The sequence below is a fragment of the Strigops habroptila genome, chromosome 1 (genome assembly GCF_004027225.2).
Source record: "Strigops habroptila isolate Jane chromosome 1, bStrHab1.2.pri, whole genome shotgun sequence".
In the NCBI taxonomy this organism is placed as follows: domain Eukaryota; kingdom Metazoa; phylum Chordata; class Aves; order Psittaciformes; family Psittacidae; genus Strigops; species Strigops habroptila.
Genome location: NC_044277.2, coordinates 12,044,175 through 12,064,830, shown reverse-complemented (window position 1 = coordinate 12,064,830; position 20,656 = coordinate 12,044,175). Strand labels below are relative to the sequence as shown.

The following is a 20,656-nucleotide window of genomic DNA, read 5'->3' as shown; positions in this document are numbered from 1 at the left end:
AGCCAACTTATTTTTCACTGTACAAACTTTTTTGAGTATGGGATGGGAAGGAAGATAAATAATTCTTAGCTACACATTTTTTCTTTAGGCAAAAGACAAAAGTGTTCATCCGTAGCTACCACCCAGTGCTGCTCCATAAGCTGTTTTGGAAACACTGTGCCTCACCTCACTTTGTCACAAGAACCCTCCCCAAATGTTCTCAACAGCCACCCTCCGCGCTACTACTGTGCCTACATCCAAAGTGCACAGCCTGACAGGATAGGCTTCTTACGCCAAGGATACGGCTACACAGCATTAAGGACACTGACAATGCTCAATAAATCTTGGGTAATCATCATTCCAGGATGACGATTATTTAAAAGCACTGAGGTTGAAAGATACCCTTTTTCCACAAGTTAATGCTGCCAGTCTGTAAAACCGTGCATAAAGATATTTATATACACATATACAAAGTATGTATTTCAGGCTTCTCATTTACCTTCGCAGCGAGAGAACCATGAAGCACAGCTAAATGGATCCATTTGTCTCTGTGTCCTGAGGGATGAGAGGTAGGGCATTATTAACCGTGCTGCTTCTCTGTGGGGCTGGAGGGCTCTTGACAAAAGACGGACATCTGCCAAGACTCAACATTGAGCAATGCTCCTGGGGCAGAGCTGGGTGGTATTACCTAATCCTACTATGATCTTGAGTAAAATCTCAGAAATGCCAGAAATGCCCATTTTCAAAAGCTACTTAACAGCTAGTTTTGCTGACTGAAGTTGCAGTTTGAGGAGCGACTGTGGTACTCGGCAGTGCCTCAGCCCCAGCACAGCATGTAGGATCTATACACAGGGCAGGCTTAAGGGCTTGCTGAGGCTCCCAGTCTGCGATGGCAGAGAGCAGAAGTGAAAGCAACGTTTGACCTGACATGCAGTGTTGAAGCATGCTCGAGATAAGGCTGGAGATAAGGAATAAAATGGGAAAACAGTCCAACGAATCAGCAAGTGTTTTTCTCTAGTCCCTTCATTTACCCAATAGCATTCACTGTGCCTGCAGGCCTACAGGTCCACATGCCATTGCATCACCTGCAGCCTTCTAGTTCAATCTCTGTATCGCATTTCTGTTTGCTGAGGTTCAGTTTCACTCATGGTGCACAGGCCAATTTTCCAATTCCTCCACTGTTCACCTACACAGCAACATGTTTCTTTGATGCAAGCAGGCCTCAGAAAAATAAAGCTGCATCTGTGCTCTTCAGACTACACTATGTAGTAGTTGAGACCCATCCTGGAGTACTGCATCCAGCTCTGGAGTCCTCAGTACAGGAAAGACATGGACCTGTTGGAGAGGTCCAGAGGAGGCCACAAAAATGATCAGGGGGACAGAGCACCTCCCCTATGAGGAAAGGCTGAGAGAGTTGGGGTTGTTCAGCCTGGAGAAGGCTCCAAGGAGACCTTATCGTGGCCTTTCAATTCTTGAAAGGGCCCTATAAGAAAGATGGGGACTTTTTAGCAGCATCTGTTGCAATAGGAGGAGGTGCGATGGTTTTAAATTAGAGAGGGGAGATTCAGGCTGGATGTGAGGAAGAAATTCTCTACAATGAGGGTGGTAAAACACTGGCACAGGTTGCCCAGAGAGGTGGTGGATGCACCATCCCTGAAGACATTCAAGGCCAGGCTGGATGTGGTTCTGGGCAACCTGATCTAGATGAAGACGTCCCTGCTCATTGCAGGGGGGTTGGATGAGATGAGCTTTGAAGATCCATTCCAACCCAGACTGTTCTATGATTTTGCATAAGATGTTGGTGGGTTTTGGTTTTTTTTTAAAGGATGCTGTGATTTCACTTGGAGTACTGTGTACAGTTCTGGTGCCCTCTACAAAAGAAGGGCATGCAGCTGTTGGAGCAAGTCCAGAGGAGGCCATGAGGATGATCAGGGGGCTGGAGCACCTCCCGTATGAAGACAGGCTGAGAGAGTTGGGGCTGTTCAGCCTGGAGAAGAGAAGGCTGCATGGAGACCTCATAGCAGCCTTCCAGTATCTGAAGGGGGCCTATAACGATGCCGGGGAGGGACTCCTCATTAGGGACTGTATTGACAGAACAAGGAGTAATGGATTTAAACATAAACAGGGGAAGTTCAGGTTATATATAAGGAAGAAGTTCTTTACTGTGAGGGTGGTGAGGCATTGGAACAGGTTGCCCAAAGAAGTGGTAAATGCTCCATTCCTGGCAGTGTTCAAGGCCAGGTTGGACAGAGCCTTGGGTGGCGTGGTCTAGTGCGAGGTGTCCCTGCCCATGGCAGGGGGGTTGGAACTAGATGATCTTAAGGTCCTTTCCAACCCTAAGCATTCTATGATTCAGTGATTTCAAAACCCTGTTTAATTCAAGCCTATGAAGAGCTATGACAACATTCACTAAAATCTCAACAAAGCGGGATACTTACAACCTTTCCAGCCTCCTTTCCTCTGCAGACATTACAGAAAGCTCCATTCCCTTCTCCTTGGCATTAATGGGTTTATTCAATCTGTAGCACCCTCCCTGACATGTTCTCTCAGTTTACCAGGAGATTAAGTACTCACACTTGAGCAATTCATCAAACCAACTACACATCATCCTTGCACTTCAGTTCCTTTAAACCACCTCTCCTGCACTGCTTACAGGAATGACCATGTGAGACTGAAATCTTGACTTCAGTGAGGTTTGCAACATCCTGCTCCAGCAGGCCAATTACTCCAGCAAAAGTGAAATCATATTGGCTTCACAGAGTCCGGTTTTGACAAATCCACCTTTTCAGGAACCTTGTTACAATTCTCTAGGTCCTTACAGACTGTTTTTTATTAAATTCTTCCTGTGTGGTCCTGGGAATGAAGATCCCATTAACCAGCCTATGATTCCCTATGTGTTCTCCTCTGCTCATGCCTCTCCTCATTTAACCGGACTCTGTTTGCCTGTTTCAAGTCTGCTGAGACCTCCCTGCATCCTCCATGAATTCCTGAAGATCATCACTAATGGTTCAGAGATTGCTTTGGCTTGTCCCTTACATACTTTAGGGTCAAATGCATGACTCCATATTGTTTAACATTTTCTGTTTTTATCAAGACTGTACTTTTATCCCTCACTGTTAATACTGACATTATATTGTGCAATTTGGTTTGTAATTAAATACTCCAAGTGTTTGCTTTATGTCAAAAGCAGCATTTCTCAATGAAAGAATCTGAAGAGAAACTTCCAGTTAGTTGCACTCTTAATCCCTCAAGACATTCATCCCTGCGATCCCCTTCTGTAATTTTACCTCAGATTTTCATACAATGGACATTCGCAGCAAAACCAACCCATTAAACAGACGTTTTCCCAGGAACATAAAAAAGTAAGTGCAGGCATATTTTTTGGAGATCCAGGATCTTGTATTTTATCTTTTAGCAGGCAATTGCACAGGACAATGCTCTCCAGAAACAGGCCATAAGCAGTAAACATTCCCAATTAATTAATAATTATATTAAGACAGATTTCAGAGTGGAATTCAACACTTAAAATTGTTTCTATAGCAGATTTGGATAAAGACTTATAGAAATACGTTCTAAATGCAGGCAGAAACCTTCTGTTCCTTTGGTTATAGTTTGAAAAAGAAAAGACAAATGGGTTGACAGCCGAAGACACACCTAAAGGAACCTGTTTGTAACACAATTTTTTTACCCACCTCTTCCTTCACTCCCCGAACAGGAGTAGCTGTTGCAGCAAGAAAATAAATGAGTTTACAGGAAGAGTTCACTGTGTGTTCAGGTTGCATGCTTTATGATAAGGCATTTCTCCCTGCTTGCTGCATGACGCTTCCATCCAGCGTGCAGGAAAAGTGTGCCAACAAAACATCCAAACCCAGGTAATGTCATTTATAAGAATATGCACTAACAGGGTGGCTCAGGAGAACATGAAACAATAGAAACCGCTGCTAATTTTTAAAATCACCTAGATTACAAATTGCCTATGATCCCTCTCAACACAGAAAATGCTGTTTTGTCTTCTCCTTATAGTATCTGATTAATCCGTGACAATATGCAATTGTTGATCCTTTGTTTAGCCTCATTCTATTACCATTTATTCAGAGTAGGTGTATCCATGTCAAAACCTATTCTGCACAGAGCTCGGTATAAGCTAATCTGCTCTGACCTGTGCTGCCTCTCAGCAAGAAGGGTGAAGGACTTTGTTTTACAGTGCCACTTTCTTCAGTTGTTCATTATCTGCAAAGTTCAGGGGGCGTCACTGCTTAGGACTCAAAAATAAAGCCAAATCTCTAAACCTTGCAATATTCACCTTTGATTCCCGTTTTAAAACAAGGTCTGGTTGTAATTCAACACAGGAGCAAAATGTGTCAGACCGATTTCAGCAGGACTCCACGTGTGCTATATAAACACCTCGGGTCCTTGCTGCATCACAATTTGTGAGGAGGGAGGCAGCTCCCAAAGGCTGCTGTGCTGCCTGCCCACACACACCTTCAGGGTGCATGAAAGCCAGGCCTGTGCTGGAGCACTGGGAAGCTGACACGAAGCTCAGTGAAGGCTAAAAAGAGCCTGCCACAGGACATGGGTCCAGACTTCCTCAGTAACCTCCTCTCCCCACTGGTTTTAATGGGTAACCACCAAAGCAAACTTCAGAATTTCAGGCCAGAAGTGACCACTAAACGACCTAAATTATCTTTCTCCATTACAAAACATACCCTGGTAACTCTACAATGAGCACAGTAACTTGTGCCACTGCTTTTGACATCCGAAGCCATAACCCAGCTTTTATGTTTGATCATACAGAAGCTACTGATCACACTTTACGAGTACTTAATAATCACAGTGCAGCGATAAGAAAGTACTTTTAACATACACGGTGCGTGTCTCTGCTCTTCACTCACATCAGCATGTGTTTTCTACATGATCTGGTCACCTTGGCAGCTAAACCTCACATAAACAGGTCTTTTCTTTCACCTCTGAAGTGTTCAATTCAAATTGTGAGCTCTCAGTACACTTAAGATCAGATATCTCTGCGTGACTATTCTTGAAAGTGAGCATCAGGCTTCCGTAAATGCTTATCATACCCAATGAAATGGCAGCAGAGGTAGAGATGCTTTTTTTGCATAGTTACAGCTCTGTTTGTTTTGCTTGCTGTGCTGTTATGTAGGAAAAAGAAAGGAGGAAGAAATAAATTATTGACACAAAAAGGTTTTAAAATGCGTTCTGGGTTGAATACACATTTAATTTAACCCCCAAAATGTTTTATAGTGGCTTTAAAAAAAAAAAAAAAAAAAACAAAAAATTATTGATTTTAAAAACTGTTGATCCAAAAAGTTTCTCTTTATACCGTCAAAGCAGAAGGTTTTATTCTTCTGGGATTTCTTTCGTTAAAATTAAAGAATCTGGCACAGGCATAATTTCACAAAACGTTCCTTTCCACCCGAATCTGCGTCTTTTTGTTTTTCCCAGACAAGACATTTCTGGAGATCTTGCTTTTCCCAGGCCCTAGCCTAGCGCTGGAAGTACAAGACCTTCCCTTTCACTTCCCAGAGCTCGTGTCCCCAGACACCTTTCAGCTTCTTCAGACACCAAAGCAGCAGCCCTACAGATGGCCTCCCTTGGTAGACAGCCCGACTCATTCTCTAATCATCCCTCGTGCTATACAGGAACCCCCGCGCTTCTGAAGGTGACACAGCTCAGCACAGATTGTCTCCCTCTCCTCTCCCCCTCCTCCACTGATTGCAACTCATTGTACGTGCCCTTGTCACATTGGAAACCAGATTTCAGATCGGCTGCTATCTGCTTTAGTATTTGTCTGTCACCGTAACAAAACGACACCTTCTCAACAGCAATGAACAGTATTGGGAGTGCTCCACCCTCAAACAAGTGGGACCAGGTTTCGGGGCTTACCCAGTGCCATTTGCAGGCACATAAGAAGCAGCAGCAGCTTAAGGACTACGCTGATGCATGCCAATACAATAACCTAGACAGACGGAGAAGGAGAATCCATTTAATACAGGTGGTTTAGAACAGCCTGCAGGTGTGCACGACAGGCGTAAAGGCATGATCAAGAGCAGGTAACAAAACATTCTGCAAATTCTACCTTGGATACAAAAAGGTAGTGACACAGGATGACTCATAACTCTGCCTTTTATTTTTTAAACAGTGGAATGCGTTTCTCAGACCTCCGGGCTAGAGCCTTGCCAAGTTTCAAGTTCCTATGTCAAATCCCTGAGGCACAGAGCTGTTCACAGAGAGAGATAATACGGCTTTCACTTCGAGATTGCCTCCCTTCCTCTCCTTTCTTCTCTCCTCACTCTGTCAGCTTTGCTCTTGAACCAGCTGAATGTTCCCCAAAACTCAATGAGCAGAGAACAAAAGCAGCCTCCAAAGAGACACAACGTGTGAGAAATTCTTGTTTCAACGAACATAAGAAACTGAAAACAAGGGCTTACAATGGACTCACCAGGTTACACATACACAATGCTACAAGCTCCACAGGTATACACAGACCGGCATACACCAGGATACAGACCCACAGTTTAAGTACTTGTAAAGGATCCCCAAAATACTCAAAATAAATGTATAAACTCAAGTGTTTTATGGGCCAGTGTTTTGTGGATGAGGAAAAAGGACTTCAAGGATCATTTTAAAAGCAAAACCCCTCAATATTACAGTTCTACTGCATGGACCTAGGTTAGTGCACGTCAAGGTGAAGAGTTTAAGGCACATTATCAAGGCTGCAACTACTCTTTAGAACCTCCTCTAAAGGTTCTAAAGCTGCCATCGGCTTTTGCTCTCATGTGCTTCCTCAGGACCTCTTCTGCATGCCTCGGACCTGCCCGCTTCCTTCTTAAAGCCTCCTCCAGCCTCTTAGGTGTGCTACCACTTTGTGAGAAGGTCAAGGAGCGCAGAGGGCATAACGAGTCCTTCATTTTCTCTGCCCCATGATTTCTTCTCCACTTAGGAGGTGAAAAATGTGAGCTGATACTTAAGAAGGTTTTTTTAACGTGGCTCCAGAACAGCTTTACAATTGTAAGCTGAATGACATAAGGACAGACAAAACCAAGAATTCACCTAGTCCCTACTGACAGATTCCTCCATACTGGAGAGATGTAGAACAGTTTTGTGTCCATGCCTGCAAGCAAAGCTGATCCACAGAAGTTCTTCAGGATGTTATCCTCCAACCTGATCCAACCAACGCTGGTCACGCAGCAGCACTTTCACAGCACAAATACAACACTCAAGTTTCCCTCTTCCACATTCAGGGTATTTGGGCACTGCCATTAAGTGCAAGTATCCCCAGAACAGCACTAAATGACTGCCAGGACCAGGGCAAGATTGTCAACCTAGCCCACGTTCACCTGCCTTTCACTGCAATGCCAACATGCTTTTGGTCTGCTACAGCTGACGTGACTTTAGGGGCATGGTGATGGCAGAGTTAGCATCTCAGCGCTGGCAAAGAACTATAACCAGTTGTCTGGAGGGGTTATGGAGATTTGCTGTGAATTTTTAAGGAATTTCCATCCTTGACGTTTTCAAACCTTGGTAAAACCCCAAACAACCCTATCTGTCTTCTCAGTTAACTTTAAGTAGAAAGCTGGACTAGATGATCTCCAGAAGTCTCTTCTACTCTAATTTTCCCCCCCAGGATTTTGGGATGTTTCGGCTTACAGCTAAAAAGAAGGAGGGCAGCCCAACCTGCCTGCACAAACACTCTCTGCAGGTCTCAACCATCTAGTAGAATACCACTGTGTACCAAGTTAACCTTTGTGAAAACCAAAGCATTTTTATTTGCAACAGTGACCTGACTGCACCCCCCTGCTGAGTACTGTACTGTACTCCTGATGCTCCTGCTGATTTCTGTGGGAGATAATGTCTTGTTCTGTGTGTGACAAAGACTGATCCCCCTTTCCTCCCCCCCATCATGCATTCACAGAGCAGATAAACACTGTTCACTGCCATAAGGCCAGTGACAAAAAAAGGTAAAAGATACGGGACTATCGAGCTTTCAAAGAAGAACATGCGGAATGAAAGCCAAGCCTCAAAGTATCCCCAGAAGTCAGAGAGATGACTGTGTATTCAAGTTACCATGGAGTAATGAAGGGTCTTGAAAAGTCAGCAGCCCAGAACAAGTATCTTGGCCCACAGCACAGGGAGCAGGTTTGCAGTTACCGTGTTCTACTTCACAAGTGCTGCTGGATTAGGAGCATGGTGTATCGTTGATACTGTCCCACACTGCTCCTGGCTCACCTAAATAAAGGCCTTCGATGCAGCAGTGAAGTAACCCAGTAAGAACCACCAGGTCTTTCACCAGCCTGGTTCCCTGCTCCACTGTTACCCAGGTTGATGCCCCAAATTGTGACTGACTCGAGGCGACAACCCCCAGTGCAGCAAGCTGGAGGCTGCTCCTTCTGCCCTGTCATGTGAGCAATTCTTGCAGGAGAAACACAAACCTCTGATGTTCGCTGCTGCCAGGGAGGGGATTACTGGAAACACACTGCCCAGTTTCACTTTTTGTCTCTCATGTGCTGGTATAATGGTGGAAAATTAGCACAACAGGATTTAAGTGGAAAACATGCAGTTAACTAAACCACTGTGAATAGCTGTGGTGCTGCTTTCTTCTTTTTTGCGTTAAAGATCATCAAAAAATCTGGATTAGTTCTGTTTTAAAATACATCGGTAGTTTAAAGCTGCATAAATATCCTAGGGTCAAAATCATACTCTCACTGATTTAAATGAGAATAGGCAGTAGGATTTTATTTAAAAATACTATATGTGTTGCTAAAAACACATTTAAGCAGCAACAGAAAAGCCTTAAAAATTACACAGCACAAAACGGTAGCATCAGTTGGGAGGGGAGGGGGAAGAGAATAATCAGTATTATGGTTAAACCTCCTATTATCTAAAGTAGGAAAACCAAAGGAGGTTTTAGTCAGAAAGACTTTGTTAATTGACATTAATGCTTCAAGAACAACTGAGCAAATTCCCTCATGTGAGTTACACCTATCTAATTTACCAACATTAAACCAGTTATCCTCCAAGAGCACCAGTGTCTGCCTGAAGTACCGTTCTAACTGTAAACTGGTAAGTTTTTATTCATGGGGTAAAAGCATTAAGGAGAAAAAGAAAAAAATTAGTACTCAACCAGACAGGTTTAGTTCATATAATTATTTTTTTAGAAGCAAGTTATGTTAGTTGACTAAGTTGGAAATTCTTAGTGAGAACACTGAGTTAGTGGCAGCCAGTGACTAACCTTATAGACAGACATTCACTTTGGAGACATCTGCGCTGAGTGAAGACACAAACTAGTTTCTGAATGACAGAAGTGCCCTGCCTCAAAGCTGAAAAAGCAGGACACCTTGTTTTCTGGGTAAGATCTCCAATTCAGGTTTAAGCATAAGCTCCGACGGGGCTAAAATCTTAACAGACATGGAACAATAAATTTAATCTCGTAAGTATAAAAAGTATCATATTTTGTCTCCTAAATCCATAGGTTTAAAACCAAAAAAGTCATGCTTGAATAAATGTATTCTTAGATATTCTATATATTTAGAGTACTTTAACAATACAGACATGTTATGCTGTTTAGGGGCATTTTTCATTAAATTTTAATTTCCGAGCAAATAGTTTGATATAAACGAGGAACACCAGGAAGTAATCATTCTCTGAAAAACGAGACATGCATAATTCACTGATTTCTTAAGAAAATGACAAAGAATAAAAATTAATACTCTGAGTGAGTATATGTTGAGATAAAGGAGTGCTAAAATAAACACTCACCGATACAATTTATCCCTTTACAAACCGAAGCCCTGCAAACTGCCATGATATCGAACAATGTGAATCACTGGCCATTGATGAAAGTTATCAAAAGCACAAATACAAATCAGGATTAGAAGAAATCATTTAAATTAAGGTTCCCTACGTGCAGATTTCAACTGTGATTAAATCACCTATTTAAAAACATTTTTATCTCTATCAACTATCCCAGTTCCCACATATTAGGATTGGTTTTGAATTCCAGCATTAGGTAAACAATATTTGGAGGTGGGGTAGGGGGGAAGAGATATAGGTGAATACAAAGATTGGGAAGCAGAAGCAAGAGGAACATCTCTCATGTCATTATTAAAATCAATCAAATTACAAGAGCCCAGGATACCACTGGGGTGTGGTACTCAAAGAGAATGCTTATGAGTGTCCAAGTTTAGCATAAGAGAATCGGCAGGCCTGGAACCCCCATGGGAATCAGATGCATCTGTTGTTGTAGGCAGCCCCAGCAAAATGTTACTGGTTCACTCGCCTGGGGCAAACTATCCTTCCCCCCGCCTCTTTCCCTTTTTTGACAGCCAAGTACAATATTAGCTTGCCTTTTTATTTTATTTTTTGGTTGTTGCCATCGTCAGGCTGAGGCCGGGTGAGAATATTTTGTGTCTAGACTAATAAATGTTTGTAAGGATTTTGCAACACTGGTTTATGGGAACAGAATCCACTTTTTGTTTTTCTGCTGGAAAAAGCAGCATTAAAAGCAAATGAGCACCATCGTGCATTTGTTTTAAATTGCATATTACAGCACTGCTATTTTGTGTGCAATCAATACATAATTTGGAAGAAAATGCTTTTAAAATTCAACGCTATCCCTGAGAAGCTAAGGTTCTCTTGGAAACTGAAGGAGGAGACTGAAATTATTGTTCTTTTGTTTGCATCCCCCAGTGGGAAAGGCAGCACACAACTAGAAACCACTGTGCTTTGAGGCAGCATGAATCATTAAGAATAAAGATCAACCCTCTTTCATCTAAACATTAGATATTAAAACTGAATCTAGGACAAAGGTAAACTAAACAGACTCTTTCCTTCCCAAGCAGTTATGGGGTTAAATAAAATATCACACGGACTACATAAATCTCATAACTTCCTTTACTAAAATCAAAAAAGATACTTCTATTTTGCAAAACATGGCCTGTCTAGATCCCAGGTACGAGCATCAACTTAATCAGTGGAAATTACCGGGACACGCATGGGCCAAAGCCTACATTTTCTTTTTAGTATTTGTTTTGGAGGGCGGGGTATCTCAAGATGAAATGGCTGACTGAGCTTTTTATTTCATTGCTTTGGGTGGAAATGACTGAATCTTTCCACATAAAGTAGTGCAGAAGAAGCTGTTCTGGTGCAAAGCAATCTTCAGACCCAACCCTCCAGCAAGCTCTCGCCCTCAGCCTGTCTCTCTCTCCCCAGACAGCTCTCTGCAGCATCCGGACTTAAACGTTCCCTGGTAAGGAAGCGTGCTCCTGTTCAGTAATACACAGATAGTAACTTCGTGAGGATCTCATCCAGAAATAGGATACTCACTCATACAAAGGAGCACGTATCCACAGCTTCTGCCCTCAGAATTAGCTCGTGTCCATCTGCATCTGGCCTAAACTGCAGCTAAAGTATTGCTCGCTCTTTGTCAGTAAGCACATGTGACTACAGGGTACAGTGTTCACACTGTCATCATCCACGCAAATATTAATACACTGGAAAGCTTTCAAAGCAAAGCATTCTGAAGTAAAATGTCAGTGTACTCAGTAATGTAAAACTTCTCCCTCTCTGAACATTACATACAATGATTAGTACATATTTCTAAGGAGGTGCACATGTAACTGCTTCTTCACTATGTGTACAAAGAGCAAACTTACTTCACTATTACTCTTTTTTCCTCACATCCTCCCTCTTATCCCCAAAAGAAACAAACAGCTGATATTAACAAGGCCTTATTTTTCTGGTGGAGGAACCCAAGAACTAGAGAATAAAAAATAAAACTAAACCCAAAAAAGCTACTTATCAAGAAACAGATTTAAAGCGAATGTTCATAGACTGTAAGGTACAACATCCAAAGTTGTCATCATCCCACCACACAAAAAATAGTCTCCTTCCATCTTAAATTATTTTAATCAAATAAAAACACTCATTCTCTATTCACTCACAAACTCCTCCGACAAATTTCATAGACTCATAGAACCATAGAACGGTTTGGGTGGGAAGGGGCCTTAAAGACCATCTAGTTCCAACCTCCCTGCCTTATGCTGGGACAATTTAAGTAAACAATTTTAAGTAGGCAAAATTTAAGTAAAACATATTAAGAAGTCAAATTTGAAAACCAATTTTAAGGTAGAAGAAGCAAAGTTGTGTGGGTCTGCATCATAGTTAAACAGCTACCCAGAATGCCAGCAGGGATGTTATAGGGGCACCACTTCCTCAGGCCGATCCATGCACAAGAAACTTGAACTCAAGGGATACTCCAGGTATGGGGAACCTTTCGACAGACCGGATCCCCACTGAGAAGTCTGGAGGACAGAGGGGTGCAAGTATTCCACACTGCAAACAAGACTGGACATTGTGCAGTGCTGAATGCTCCAAAAATTCACCAAAGCTACAAATGTGTTTCATCTTGTCGAGAATGCTACTGAGAAACAGAAACCCCAGAGTCTTCACTCTTGCTCACTTGGCAACTACTGCCAATACCTACTCCTGATACACTTCTGATGCAGAGCACCCTCAGCTCCAACTGATGTTGCTGAAGGCAACCTGTGTATAAAAAGCTGTGTGTAACAGCTGACCTGTGTATAACAAGGCAGTATTTTTCTCACTTGAAAGTATTGTAAAGATTAACTGTGAATCTCGACTGAAGAAGCACGCAGCTATAAATAAAGTTTAACAACCAATCTGCCAAGCTCACGTAGTAATAACTATTATTTCCTGACTCCCTCCCCATTGTGTCCCCTTTATTCTTTTTAGGACATAAAATATTACTCCATCTCATTTTGACCTAATTACCAAAACAGAGCGTTACACCCATGCATAGAGTCAGAAGAAGAGTTTTAAAGTCAATGGCATTTTTACATCAGAAGTATGTCTTTCCATTGTAACACAGAGAGGAAGGCAATCATGTCACCACCATGCTTTGTTTAGGCTAATAGACCTGAATTCTTAGGAAAGCCAAGCTTAGAGACCTCTGTTAAGATTGCCTCAGACTATACAAACATGCACTTCCATCTCTGAAGTTCTTAGTACCTTTGTGAAGTAAGACAATGTTAAGATAATCACACTCCTGTGCTATAAACAAGGATTCAAGCCTTAAAATCTAAATGACTGCCTAATTCACAGCATTAGTTGCAAGCTAACAGCTTATTTCCAATCCAGTATCTGTGCTTCATGCTTTTAAGATTCAGAGTGCTGAACATGTGGAACTTTTACCACAACCATTAGGAAGTTCAAAAGCTCATTTCTGTCCTTCTGTCTGGTGGGGTGAATTTGGCGCTCACAGAATGATACTGGCTTTGCCAAACAGCGAGGGCTGGCGTTATGCATGCCTCATTACACAGCTCTGTCTGCCCACTGTGGAAACAAACTGCCAGCCTTCGAGCTTGCTTGAGCAAGGACTTCATACTGTGAATCCCCCAGCAGCACCTTTAATTCCTTCACTCCCAGCGAGACAAGGAAGGTGAGCAGCAGGATGCAAAATGCCACTGGCGAAGGCCAAGTTGCACAGAGTGAACCTCAAATACCAAACTCGCTTTCTTAAATGGCTCCAAACACAATTTGAGGCCTGATCTTGGGAAACAGAATATATTGAGCTCCTTTAAACCTCTCAGGCACAAGCAGAGGTCACGCTGCTAAAGAATGTTTGCAAAATGAAGTTCTTGGCTATCTCTGACACCATTTAAGGAGTACAAAAAGCAGCGTATTCAAAGTTCTTAGACATTTTTCCTAAAGATTCTCCCATTAAGCCACATCCGTCCCTCTTTTACCCACCAGCAATTATCCTAGCTTCTGGGCTTTAGCATGATACTGCTTTTTCTATAATTTTAGTGTTGTGAATAAAAGTACATTTCAGTTATTGCCCTTTTAGATCATACTCCTTTCCACTGAGTTCTGTCAAACTTTAACATTCGCTGTGTTCTCAAAGCCCTCAAGGATAAACAAGTGGTCCACAATGTGACAACAGCAACTTCTGCTCAATCTGGGCTCATTTCTGAAGCTGGTAATAGAGACAGTGTTCTATGAAATACGCTACAGTTCACTGAACTCCGAAGGACATGAAAAAGACTTGGGTGGATCTTCTGAAGTTCCTTCCAGTTCCTTGCAGAAAGACAACAGAACTGGAAACGAACCATCAGTTAAAGGGACGCAAGCATGGAATTATGAAATGCCATCTGGCTGGTACAGGATAAGGAAATGTATCATTTTTGGTGGCTTCCACCTCCACAGAAAAAGAAACAACTGTTTATGCAGCAAAATGGTTTGGATATTTTGGAAGGTGCTGAAATAGCCACAGAGAAGTAATAATTTAAAAAAAAAGTTAATAAAATAGAAAAAAGGAGAGAAGATTAATTTGAATAAAGATTATAAATGTGAAATACTAATACTAATGCTGAAAACATAAGTAATCACATCCCTTCCATAGCCTGAAGAAGCTGCTCTAATGCCCAATTTGAATATATCAGAAACTTAAAACAACAGAAAACCTGTATTCTTACAGGTATATAGTCAACAAAGGTGATACTACTGACACGGAATGGAGAGATACACAAATAGAACATTAAGATCAATATTGCTGCCTATTTAGTAAATAGCAAGTAAACAAAAGAAAAGAGGAAATGCTTCTACAGTGAAAACTGCATCACTTGTTTACAAGCCACTGAAAACTGGGAGATGAACCATCTTGGACATTTATGGATCAATGACCCCGCATCTAAAGCGCAAGGAGAGGGAGTATTGACCCTTAACAAGCAGAAGGGAACAGCACGTCCATGCACGCAGCTAAAAACGTTCAGAACCTTCCCCCACACCATGACCCCACAACAGTTTTCACACAGAATTTAATTTAATAAACACACGCTGAAAAGCTCATTCTGGGCATTTTGCAACAAGCTCGGGATTTCTAAAAATTAGGAATCATAAAAACACTGAATTTGACACTGAGGAATTCTTGACTGGACCTCAGCTTGATGGGTAAAGAGAAACTGGTAACCAAAATAAAGATCAGCCATAGCTTAGCTACAGGTGACTGTGCCTTGGTTATTATGTGCAAACAGAATGGACCCCAGTTTCTACAGACTTGGTGCTTTAAAAGTTCCAGTTTCATGAAGCTGGAAAGAATCCTGAACTTGGACTGGAGAAAAGAATCTGACTTCAAAGATACATGACTGCATTTTAAAGCAAACTTCCTCTAAGGTCACATCTAAACAAAAGGGTCACGAATCGTAACTAGATGAAAAAGTTACCAAAATTCAGTCCTTTCCCTCGGAGCACACATAAAGAAATGGGAAAAAAAAAAAAACCAAACAGGGGAAAGCTCAAGGATAGCAATAAGATTGAGTGAAACGATACAAACTGCTCAGTGAAGCAACAGATACAACAAACGATCTTTGTGGTATATTAGGAACAAAAGGAATCCTAGCAGTAGTACAAAATCCATTAGTTGATAAGAATCCTTTAGTACGAGAACCTACACAAGGCAGAACTGTTCAGCACACAGCTCAAAGAGTCCCCAGTGATGTATCGGTACCCACTGATAAATACAATCTACTCCAATAATAACCAACAGTGATTAATGACAGCAATTAAGGCCAGACACCAGGACACTGGATCCAGCTAAAGCACGCACAGGTCATAAAGGGTGTTGCAAGAGAGGAAATCATCCAGAAGAAAGTCCTAAGAAACGTGAAGGGAGCAGAGAAGTCTTATGCCTCACAAAGAAAAGCCCTACCTCAAAATTGCTACATTTTACAAAGATGAGTTTGGGGACAATCACAGCAGAGATACCCATTACCCAAATGTGAGAGCAGAGGGCTTCTCAGTCTAGTAAAGGTACAGGAATCACTAACCTTAAGTAAAAAGCACAGCATTTCAGTCATAAAAAATGGCACCTACTTCTAATCTGCTCAAGGGAATTCATTTGCCACCGTAAGTGAAACAGACCGACCTGCTGGCAATGCTTAAAGACAGTGACAAAAGGGTTTTCTAACTGATATGTGCTGGCTCAAAGAGGTCATCAATCAGGGCAGTCCTCTGGTTTTCATCATGTAGGTTGCTTTAAACAGGGGTTCTCCAAGTACTCACAAGCTTGCTTTATTTTTGCGTGAAATCCTTCTCAGCAGAACCAAACAAAAAGCAGAGTGCTGGTCAAAACCAACAGCACAGCTTTTAAAATGCCTCTCTCGTTCCTGCATTTCATGGAACATTTGTTCTCACGTAACGAGTTTCCTAACCAAATCCACTTTTTGTTTACTCAGTGTTTAGATGCACTCTGACATGCCCAATATGCTCTCTGTACATCCCTACTTTAAACAGAAGTGGCACCTACTCCAGCTTGCAGAGAGAGACATCTCAGCCTTCACTACTTCACGTGATGCTTTGTGCAAAGTAAACTTCTCCATCCCTCCGGCAGCAACTGAACCTACCACAAAGTCCAAGCAGCTCACAAATCCAGCACAGGTACCTACCAGACAATGCTCCCTACTGCAGATCCTCTGAGCCCTTTCAGAGATCCAGAACCGCCTCCATTACATGGTTTATTAAAGCCGGTGTTGATCTCCAGTGCTGCACATGCTGATCTAGGGGAGAGCCGAGCGTCAGAACGCGCCCCACGACCCAGACACCCCCACAAGAGTAAACCAGACGCCGTCCCCAACTTTGCCTGCACATACACCGTGCCGCTGCTCCACGCTCGGCCCCGCTCTGCAACGCCACGGGATGCGACACAACTCCGGAGCCACAACTTCATGGCTCGCCCGCTGCCGCCAGCCTGCGGGGCCGTCAGTCCGTCCGTCCGCCAGCCCGAGCGCCAGCGCGGGTGGGCGCAGCCCGTGACCCCGGGCGGGAGCTCCCGGCTCCTGCGGCCGCTCCGGGACGGAACTTCTTCACTTTCCTTCCCGAGCGACGACTCGGACCAATCTTCCTCCGTCCGCCCCGTGGCGAGCAAAACCACGCACAGGCTCCGCGCCTGGCGCAGGGCGGAGGAGGGAAGAACGGACCCGAAGGGACTCAACCCCCCGCGGGCCGGGGGCTGGCAGCAGCCCGCTCCGAAGTTACGCCCTTGGCTCTCCCCCACTCCCCGCGCCGCCGGCCCCAGCCCGCCCGGAGCCCGCCGGCCCCGGCAGGCGATGCCCCCCGGCCGCGGGGACAAGCGCTGGCCGCTCGCCCGCCGCCGCCGCCAGACAATAGCGAGCGAGGGAGGGAGAGAGGGAGGGAGCGAGGCGGGCGGGGCGCGGCCGGCCCACCGCGCACACCCCGCGGGCGGCAGCGGGGCGCCCGCCCCCGCCGGCCAGGAGCCGCCCTTGCCTGGGGGAAGGCGGACGCGCTGGCGCTGCCCCGGCCCCGCCGGGAGAGGAGCCGGCCCCGGGGCGCAGCGGGGCGGGCGGGGACACGCCTCCCCCGCGGGGGCCGCGCTCCCTCCCGGCGCCGAGAGCCCCCTAGTCCGCCCGCGCCGGAGGCGACGGCCGCCGCGAGTCCCTACCTGCCGGCGCCGCTGCGCCTCGCCCCCTCCGCCCGCGCCGCCCGCCTGCCCGCCGGCCGCCTCCGCTCACGGCCGCGCCGCCATCTTGCGTTTCACAAACTACTGCACTTCTTTTGGGGCGGGGGGGCGCCGGGTGAGCCGGGAACTCCCAACGCCGCCGGCCGCCCGGACCCTCGCCTCGCCGCCGCCCGCGGCGCACACTCGCATCCTCCCGGCGCCTCGCTGCCCCGGGGGCGGGTGCGCGCCGAGGCCGGGCAGCGGCGGCCGGTGCCTCAGCCTCCCTGGTAGGGAGCGGAGGCGGAGCCGCTCCGCCGCCGCCCCGCCCGTCAGGCGGCCGACACCAGCCGGGGGGCGGCCCGCCCCCTCTGAGGCAGCGCCCGGCGGCGGGCGGCCACCGGCGACTCCTCGCTCCTCTGGCCAGACCAGGGGCCGGCGCGCTGCGACAGCGACAACGGGCTGGGAGCTCCTGAGCGGCGGCGGCGCCCTCGCAGTCCGCTCCTCCCCTCCGGCGGCGAACTTGGGCTCCGCGCTGCGCCCTCCGCCGCGCACCCCGCCGGGTGTTAAGGACGGCGGCGGCCGCTGTGCCGCGGGGGGTCCCTCCGGCCCCGAGCGCTGTCGCTGAGGGAGGACATGGCCGCAGGGTGCGGGACCAGGGGCGAGTGAGCGTAGGAGGGACGGCTCTGAGGGGATGAAACCAAAATCCCCTTGTTTTTTGTTTAACTACAGAACTTGGAGAAACGGGACCTCTTCCCTTAGTGCATACCTACATATTTTAGTCACATTTTAGTTTTTAACTCCTGTTGCCACCGCCTCAGAATTGTTGTGTTTCTACGGACCTCGTTCATCGCTGTTTGCCATTTTGGGTCAAACACTAAAATACGACTGTTTTCTCCGAGAAAGGAAAATGAAGTTGTGGCATGTGGGGATCCTCCGGAGTTAACTCCTAACAGCTGGTCATGGAAGATCAGGATTTACACAATTACAACTAAAGACATTAAAATGTATAGGTACAGTATCCTGTCAAGACTAGTGACAGGAAGGGGTTAGATCAAAGATTTGAGAGAAAAAGTTTGGGTCCCAGGAAAGTTTCTGGCTCCTTAATTCCACTCTGTGTTGAGGTTTTCAGACAGGAACCTTGGTGAAGGTGGTCAGCAAACTGGCCACAGCATCCCACTGGAAACTGGTGGCAGCAGGTGAGGTGGAGATTGAGTTAAGGAAAAACAACATGAATTCTTTATTACATTTCCAATGTCACGCACTAGATTAAAATGTAAATTTTCAATATAGCTTCTCTTCCTCCTGTGCTTGCCTCTGCCTTATAACCAATACACGAAGAGCAGGGTAAGCTGCTCATATACAGTAATTATTTTAAAGGCTAAGGACTCATTCTGGCTTTGAAGTGTTGGGTTGTTAATGATAAAAATTATTCTGTGATTAAAACAGACAAAACCCTCCAAGAAGTTAATTCATTTTTTATTAATCCACTTCCGAACACACTAGAAAGAAAGTAAAAGTCACCTATGAAACCAGCACACACAGAAGGATTGCACAGTTGCGCATTTGGCATTACCAGATACGTGTGTGAGGTGACATAACACAACAGCCATGTATTTTGCCACATGCTTGATCACAAAACACACAAAGATCTATTCTATTTGCCTACCTTATTATAAATTTCTTTTAATCTCTGAGAAATTAACCAAGAGAAATTCCCTCTGCTGGTTTAAAGGGGCGTACATCTTCAAAACAGGGTATTGCTTTGCTCATCCTTAAACACACTTACATCAACAATATATTCACTCTGATGTAATAAACTTACATAATTCTCTCCAGGTACCCGGAAGACTGTTTACGGTTTAATTCAGCTACAAGCCTCCTGACCTGCTCCTAACAGTGTCTGTTAAAATGCTGGGACCGTGGGTGCCTCTGGGAGATTTTTCCTGAGTCCTGACAACTCGGAAATAGTCTCTTAGAGGAAGAGATCAGAGAATTTGACTCGCTACCATTAAATGGTCACAGGCAGAAATCTCCCCGTATGTCAAATGAAGGATGCTCAAGCCCTGCTGGTTACAAAGAGATTATGGTGAGACTAGAGAAAAGTCTCAAACTCTTGTTATGTCTCACACTTCATGTCTTTTCAAGAACAGCATGACTGCAGCATGAAGTATTGCCATGTCTGACTGCCTGCAAGGGGAGAAAGAGGGAGCCACAGACTGAGAAAAGCGCCCTCCTTCCATAGCCCCCAGCCCTAGAAAGGGTCTGGAACGGGCTGTTGACAGACTGAGGTGAACAGCTTTGCCAGGGTGGACGCCCTGTCTTCAAGTTCAAGGCTTTCCCTCCTGAAACTGCCAACAATTATGCCAAATACAAGATGACAGTGACGGAAAGTGCTCTCTCTGGAGAGGCAGCAGCTACACCAAATGAAAACATTACTGCCTCACAAATGCCCCTCAGCCAACTCTGCCTCCCTCAGAGCAACTACTGCAAGCCTTCAGTATTCTCCTCAACTTCATTCTGTCCAACATGCAGTGAAGATGCTTTCAGCTGCTGCAAACAGAAAGGTAGGATGCGATAGAGGTGTATGGTCAACATCCCTGTGGCAGGCACACGCGTCCTTACAAAAGCCCTGACAAAGACATGACCAAAGCCTGCAAAAGCTTCCCCCCACAGACGAGCCCAGGAAGACTCTGAGCCCAGGAGGGCTATATGACCACATCTGAACACAGCTCGAATCCAACAAGGGTAGATACGGAGCCCCTTGAGCAGCCATTTGGAGTCACTCCTCCTTGGAGCAGTGCCTGCATTTGGGGACTCTCTCCTTGGGTCAGGATGCCGTCTAAGGGAACTCCTAGAAGTTGAGAGCTCTCCCTTTTAGGTGAGTGATTGGCCATAAACGTGAAGATATGTAAGTGTAGTGACGAATCCATGTGACATCACAAATGTGTAGCTAATTTGGGTGGAGCTTTAACCGAGTTTCAGTAACAAAGTGCTTTTAGCCTCAATTTATTGGTTCTGTGACATCCACTATCGAGAAGATTGTCATTATTAGAAGCAAGACTAAACTTTACCCTAGAAAGTTAGTTGATCTTGCTTTTGTTTCAAGTTAGCTGGTTTTGATAGGCAAAAATATGCCGTAACAAAAGCTCTTGGGTTTGTGAAAAGCATATTTCTCCTACATGCTTTCTT

At 45.0% G+C, this 20,656-nt stretch overlaps 1 protein-coding gene across 4 annotated transcripts in view; it reads right to left on the bottom strand.

Moving 5' to 3' along the window:
* Window positions 1-17,959, bottom strand: part of ZHX1 (zinc fingers and homeoboxes 1) — a 31,483-nt gene extending 13,524 nt beyond the window's left edge. The window contains exons 1-2 of one of the 4 annotated variants that reach the window (XM_030507243.1): window positions 17,471-17,959; window positions 16,458-16,568 (exon numbers count right to left, since the gene is read on the bottom strand). The gene's annotated coding sequence lies outside the window, so the exon portion shown is untranslated. Of the gene's footprint in view, window positions 1-16,457; window positions 16,569-16,661; window positions 17,161-17,470 lie in introns of those variants that run through there. The other 3 variants (XM_030507261.1, XM_030507252.1, XM_030507271.1) reach the window with 3 other exon arrangements.
* Window positions 17,960-20,656: the final 2,697 nt, after the last annotated feature.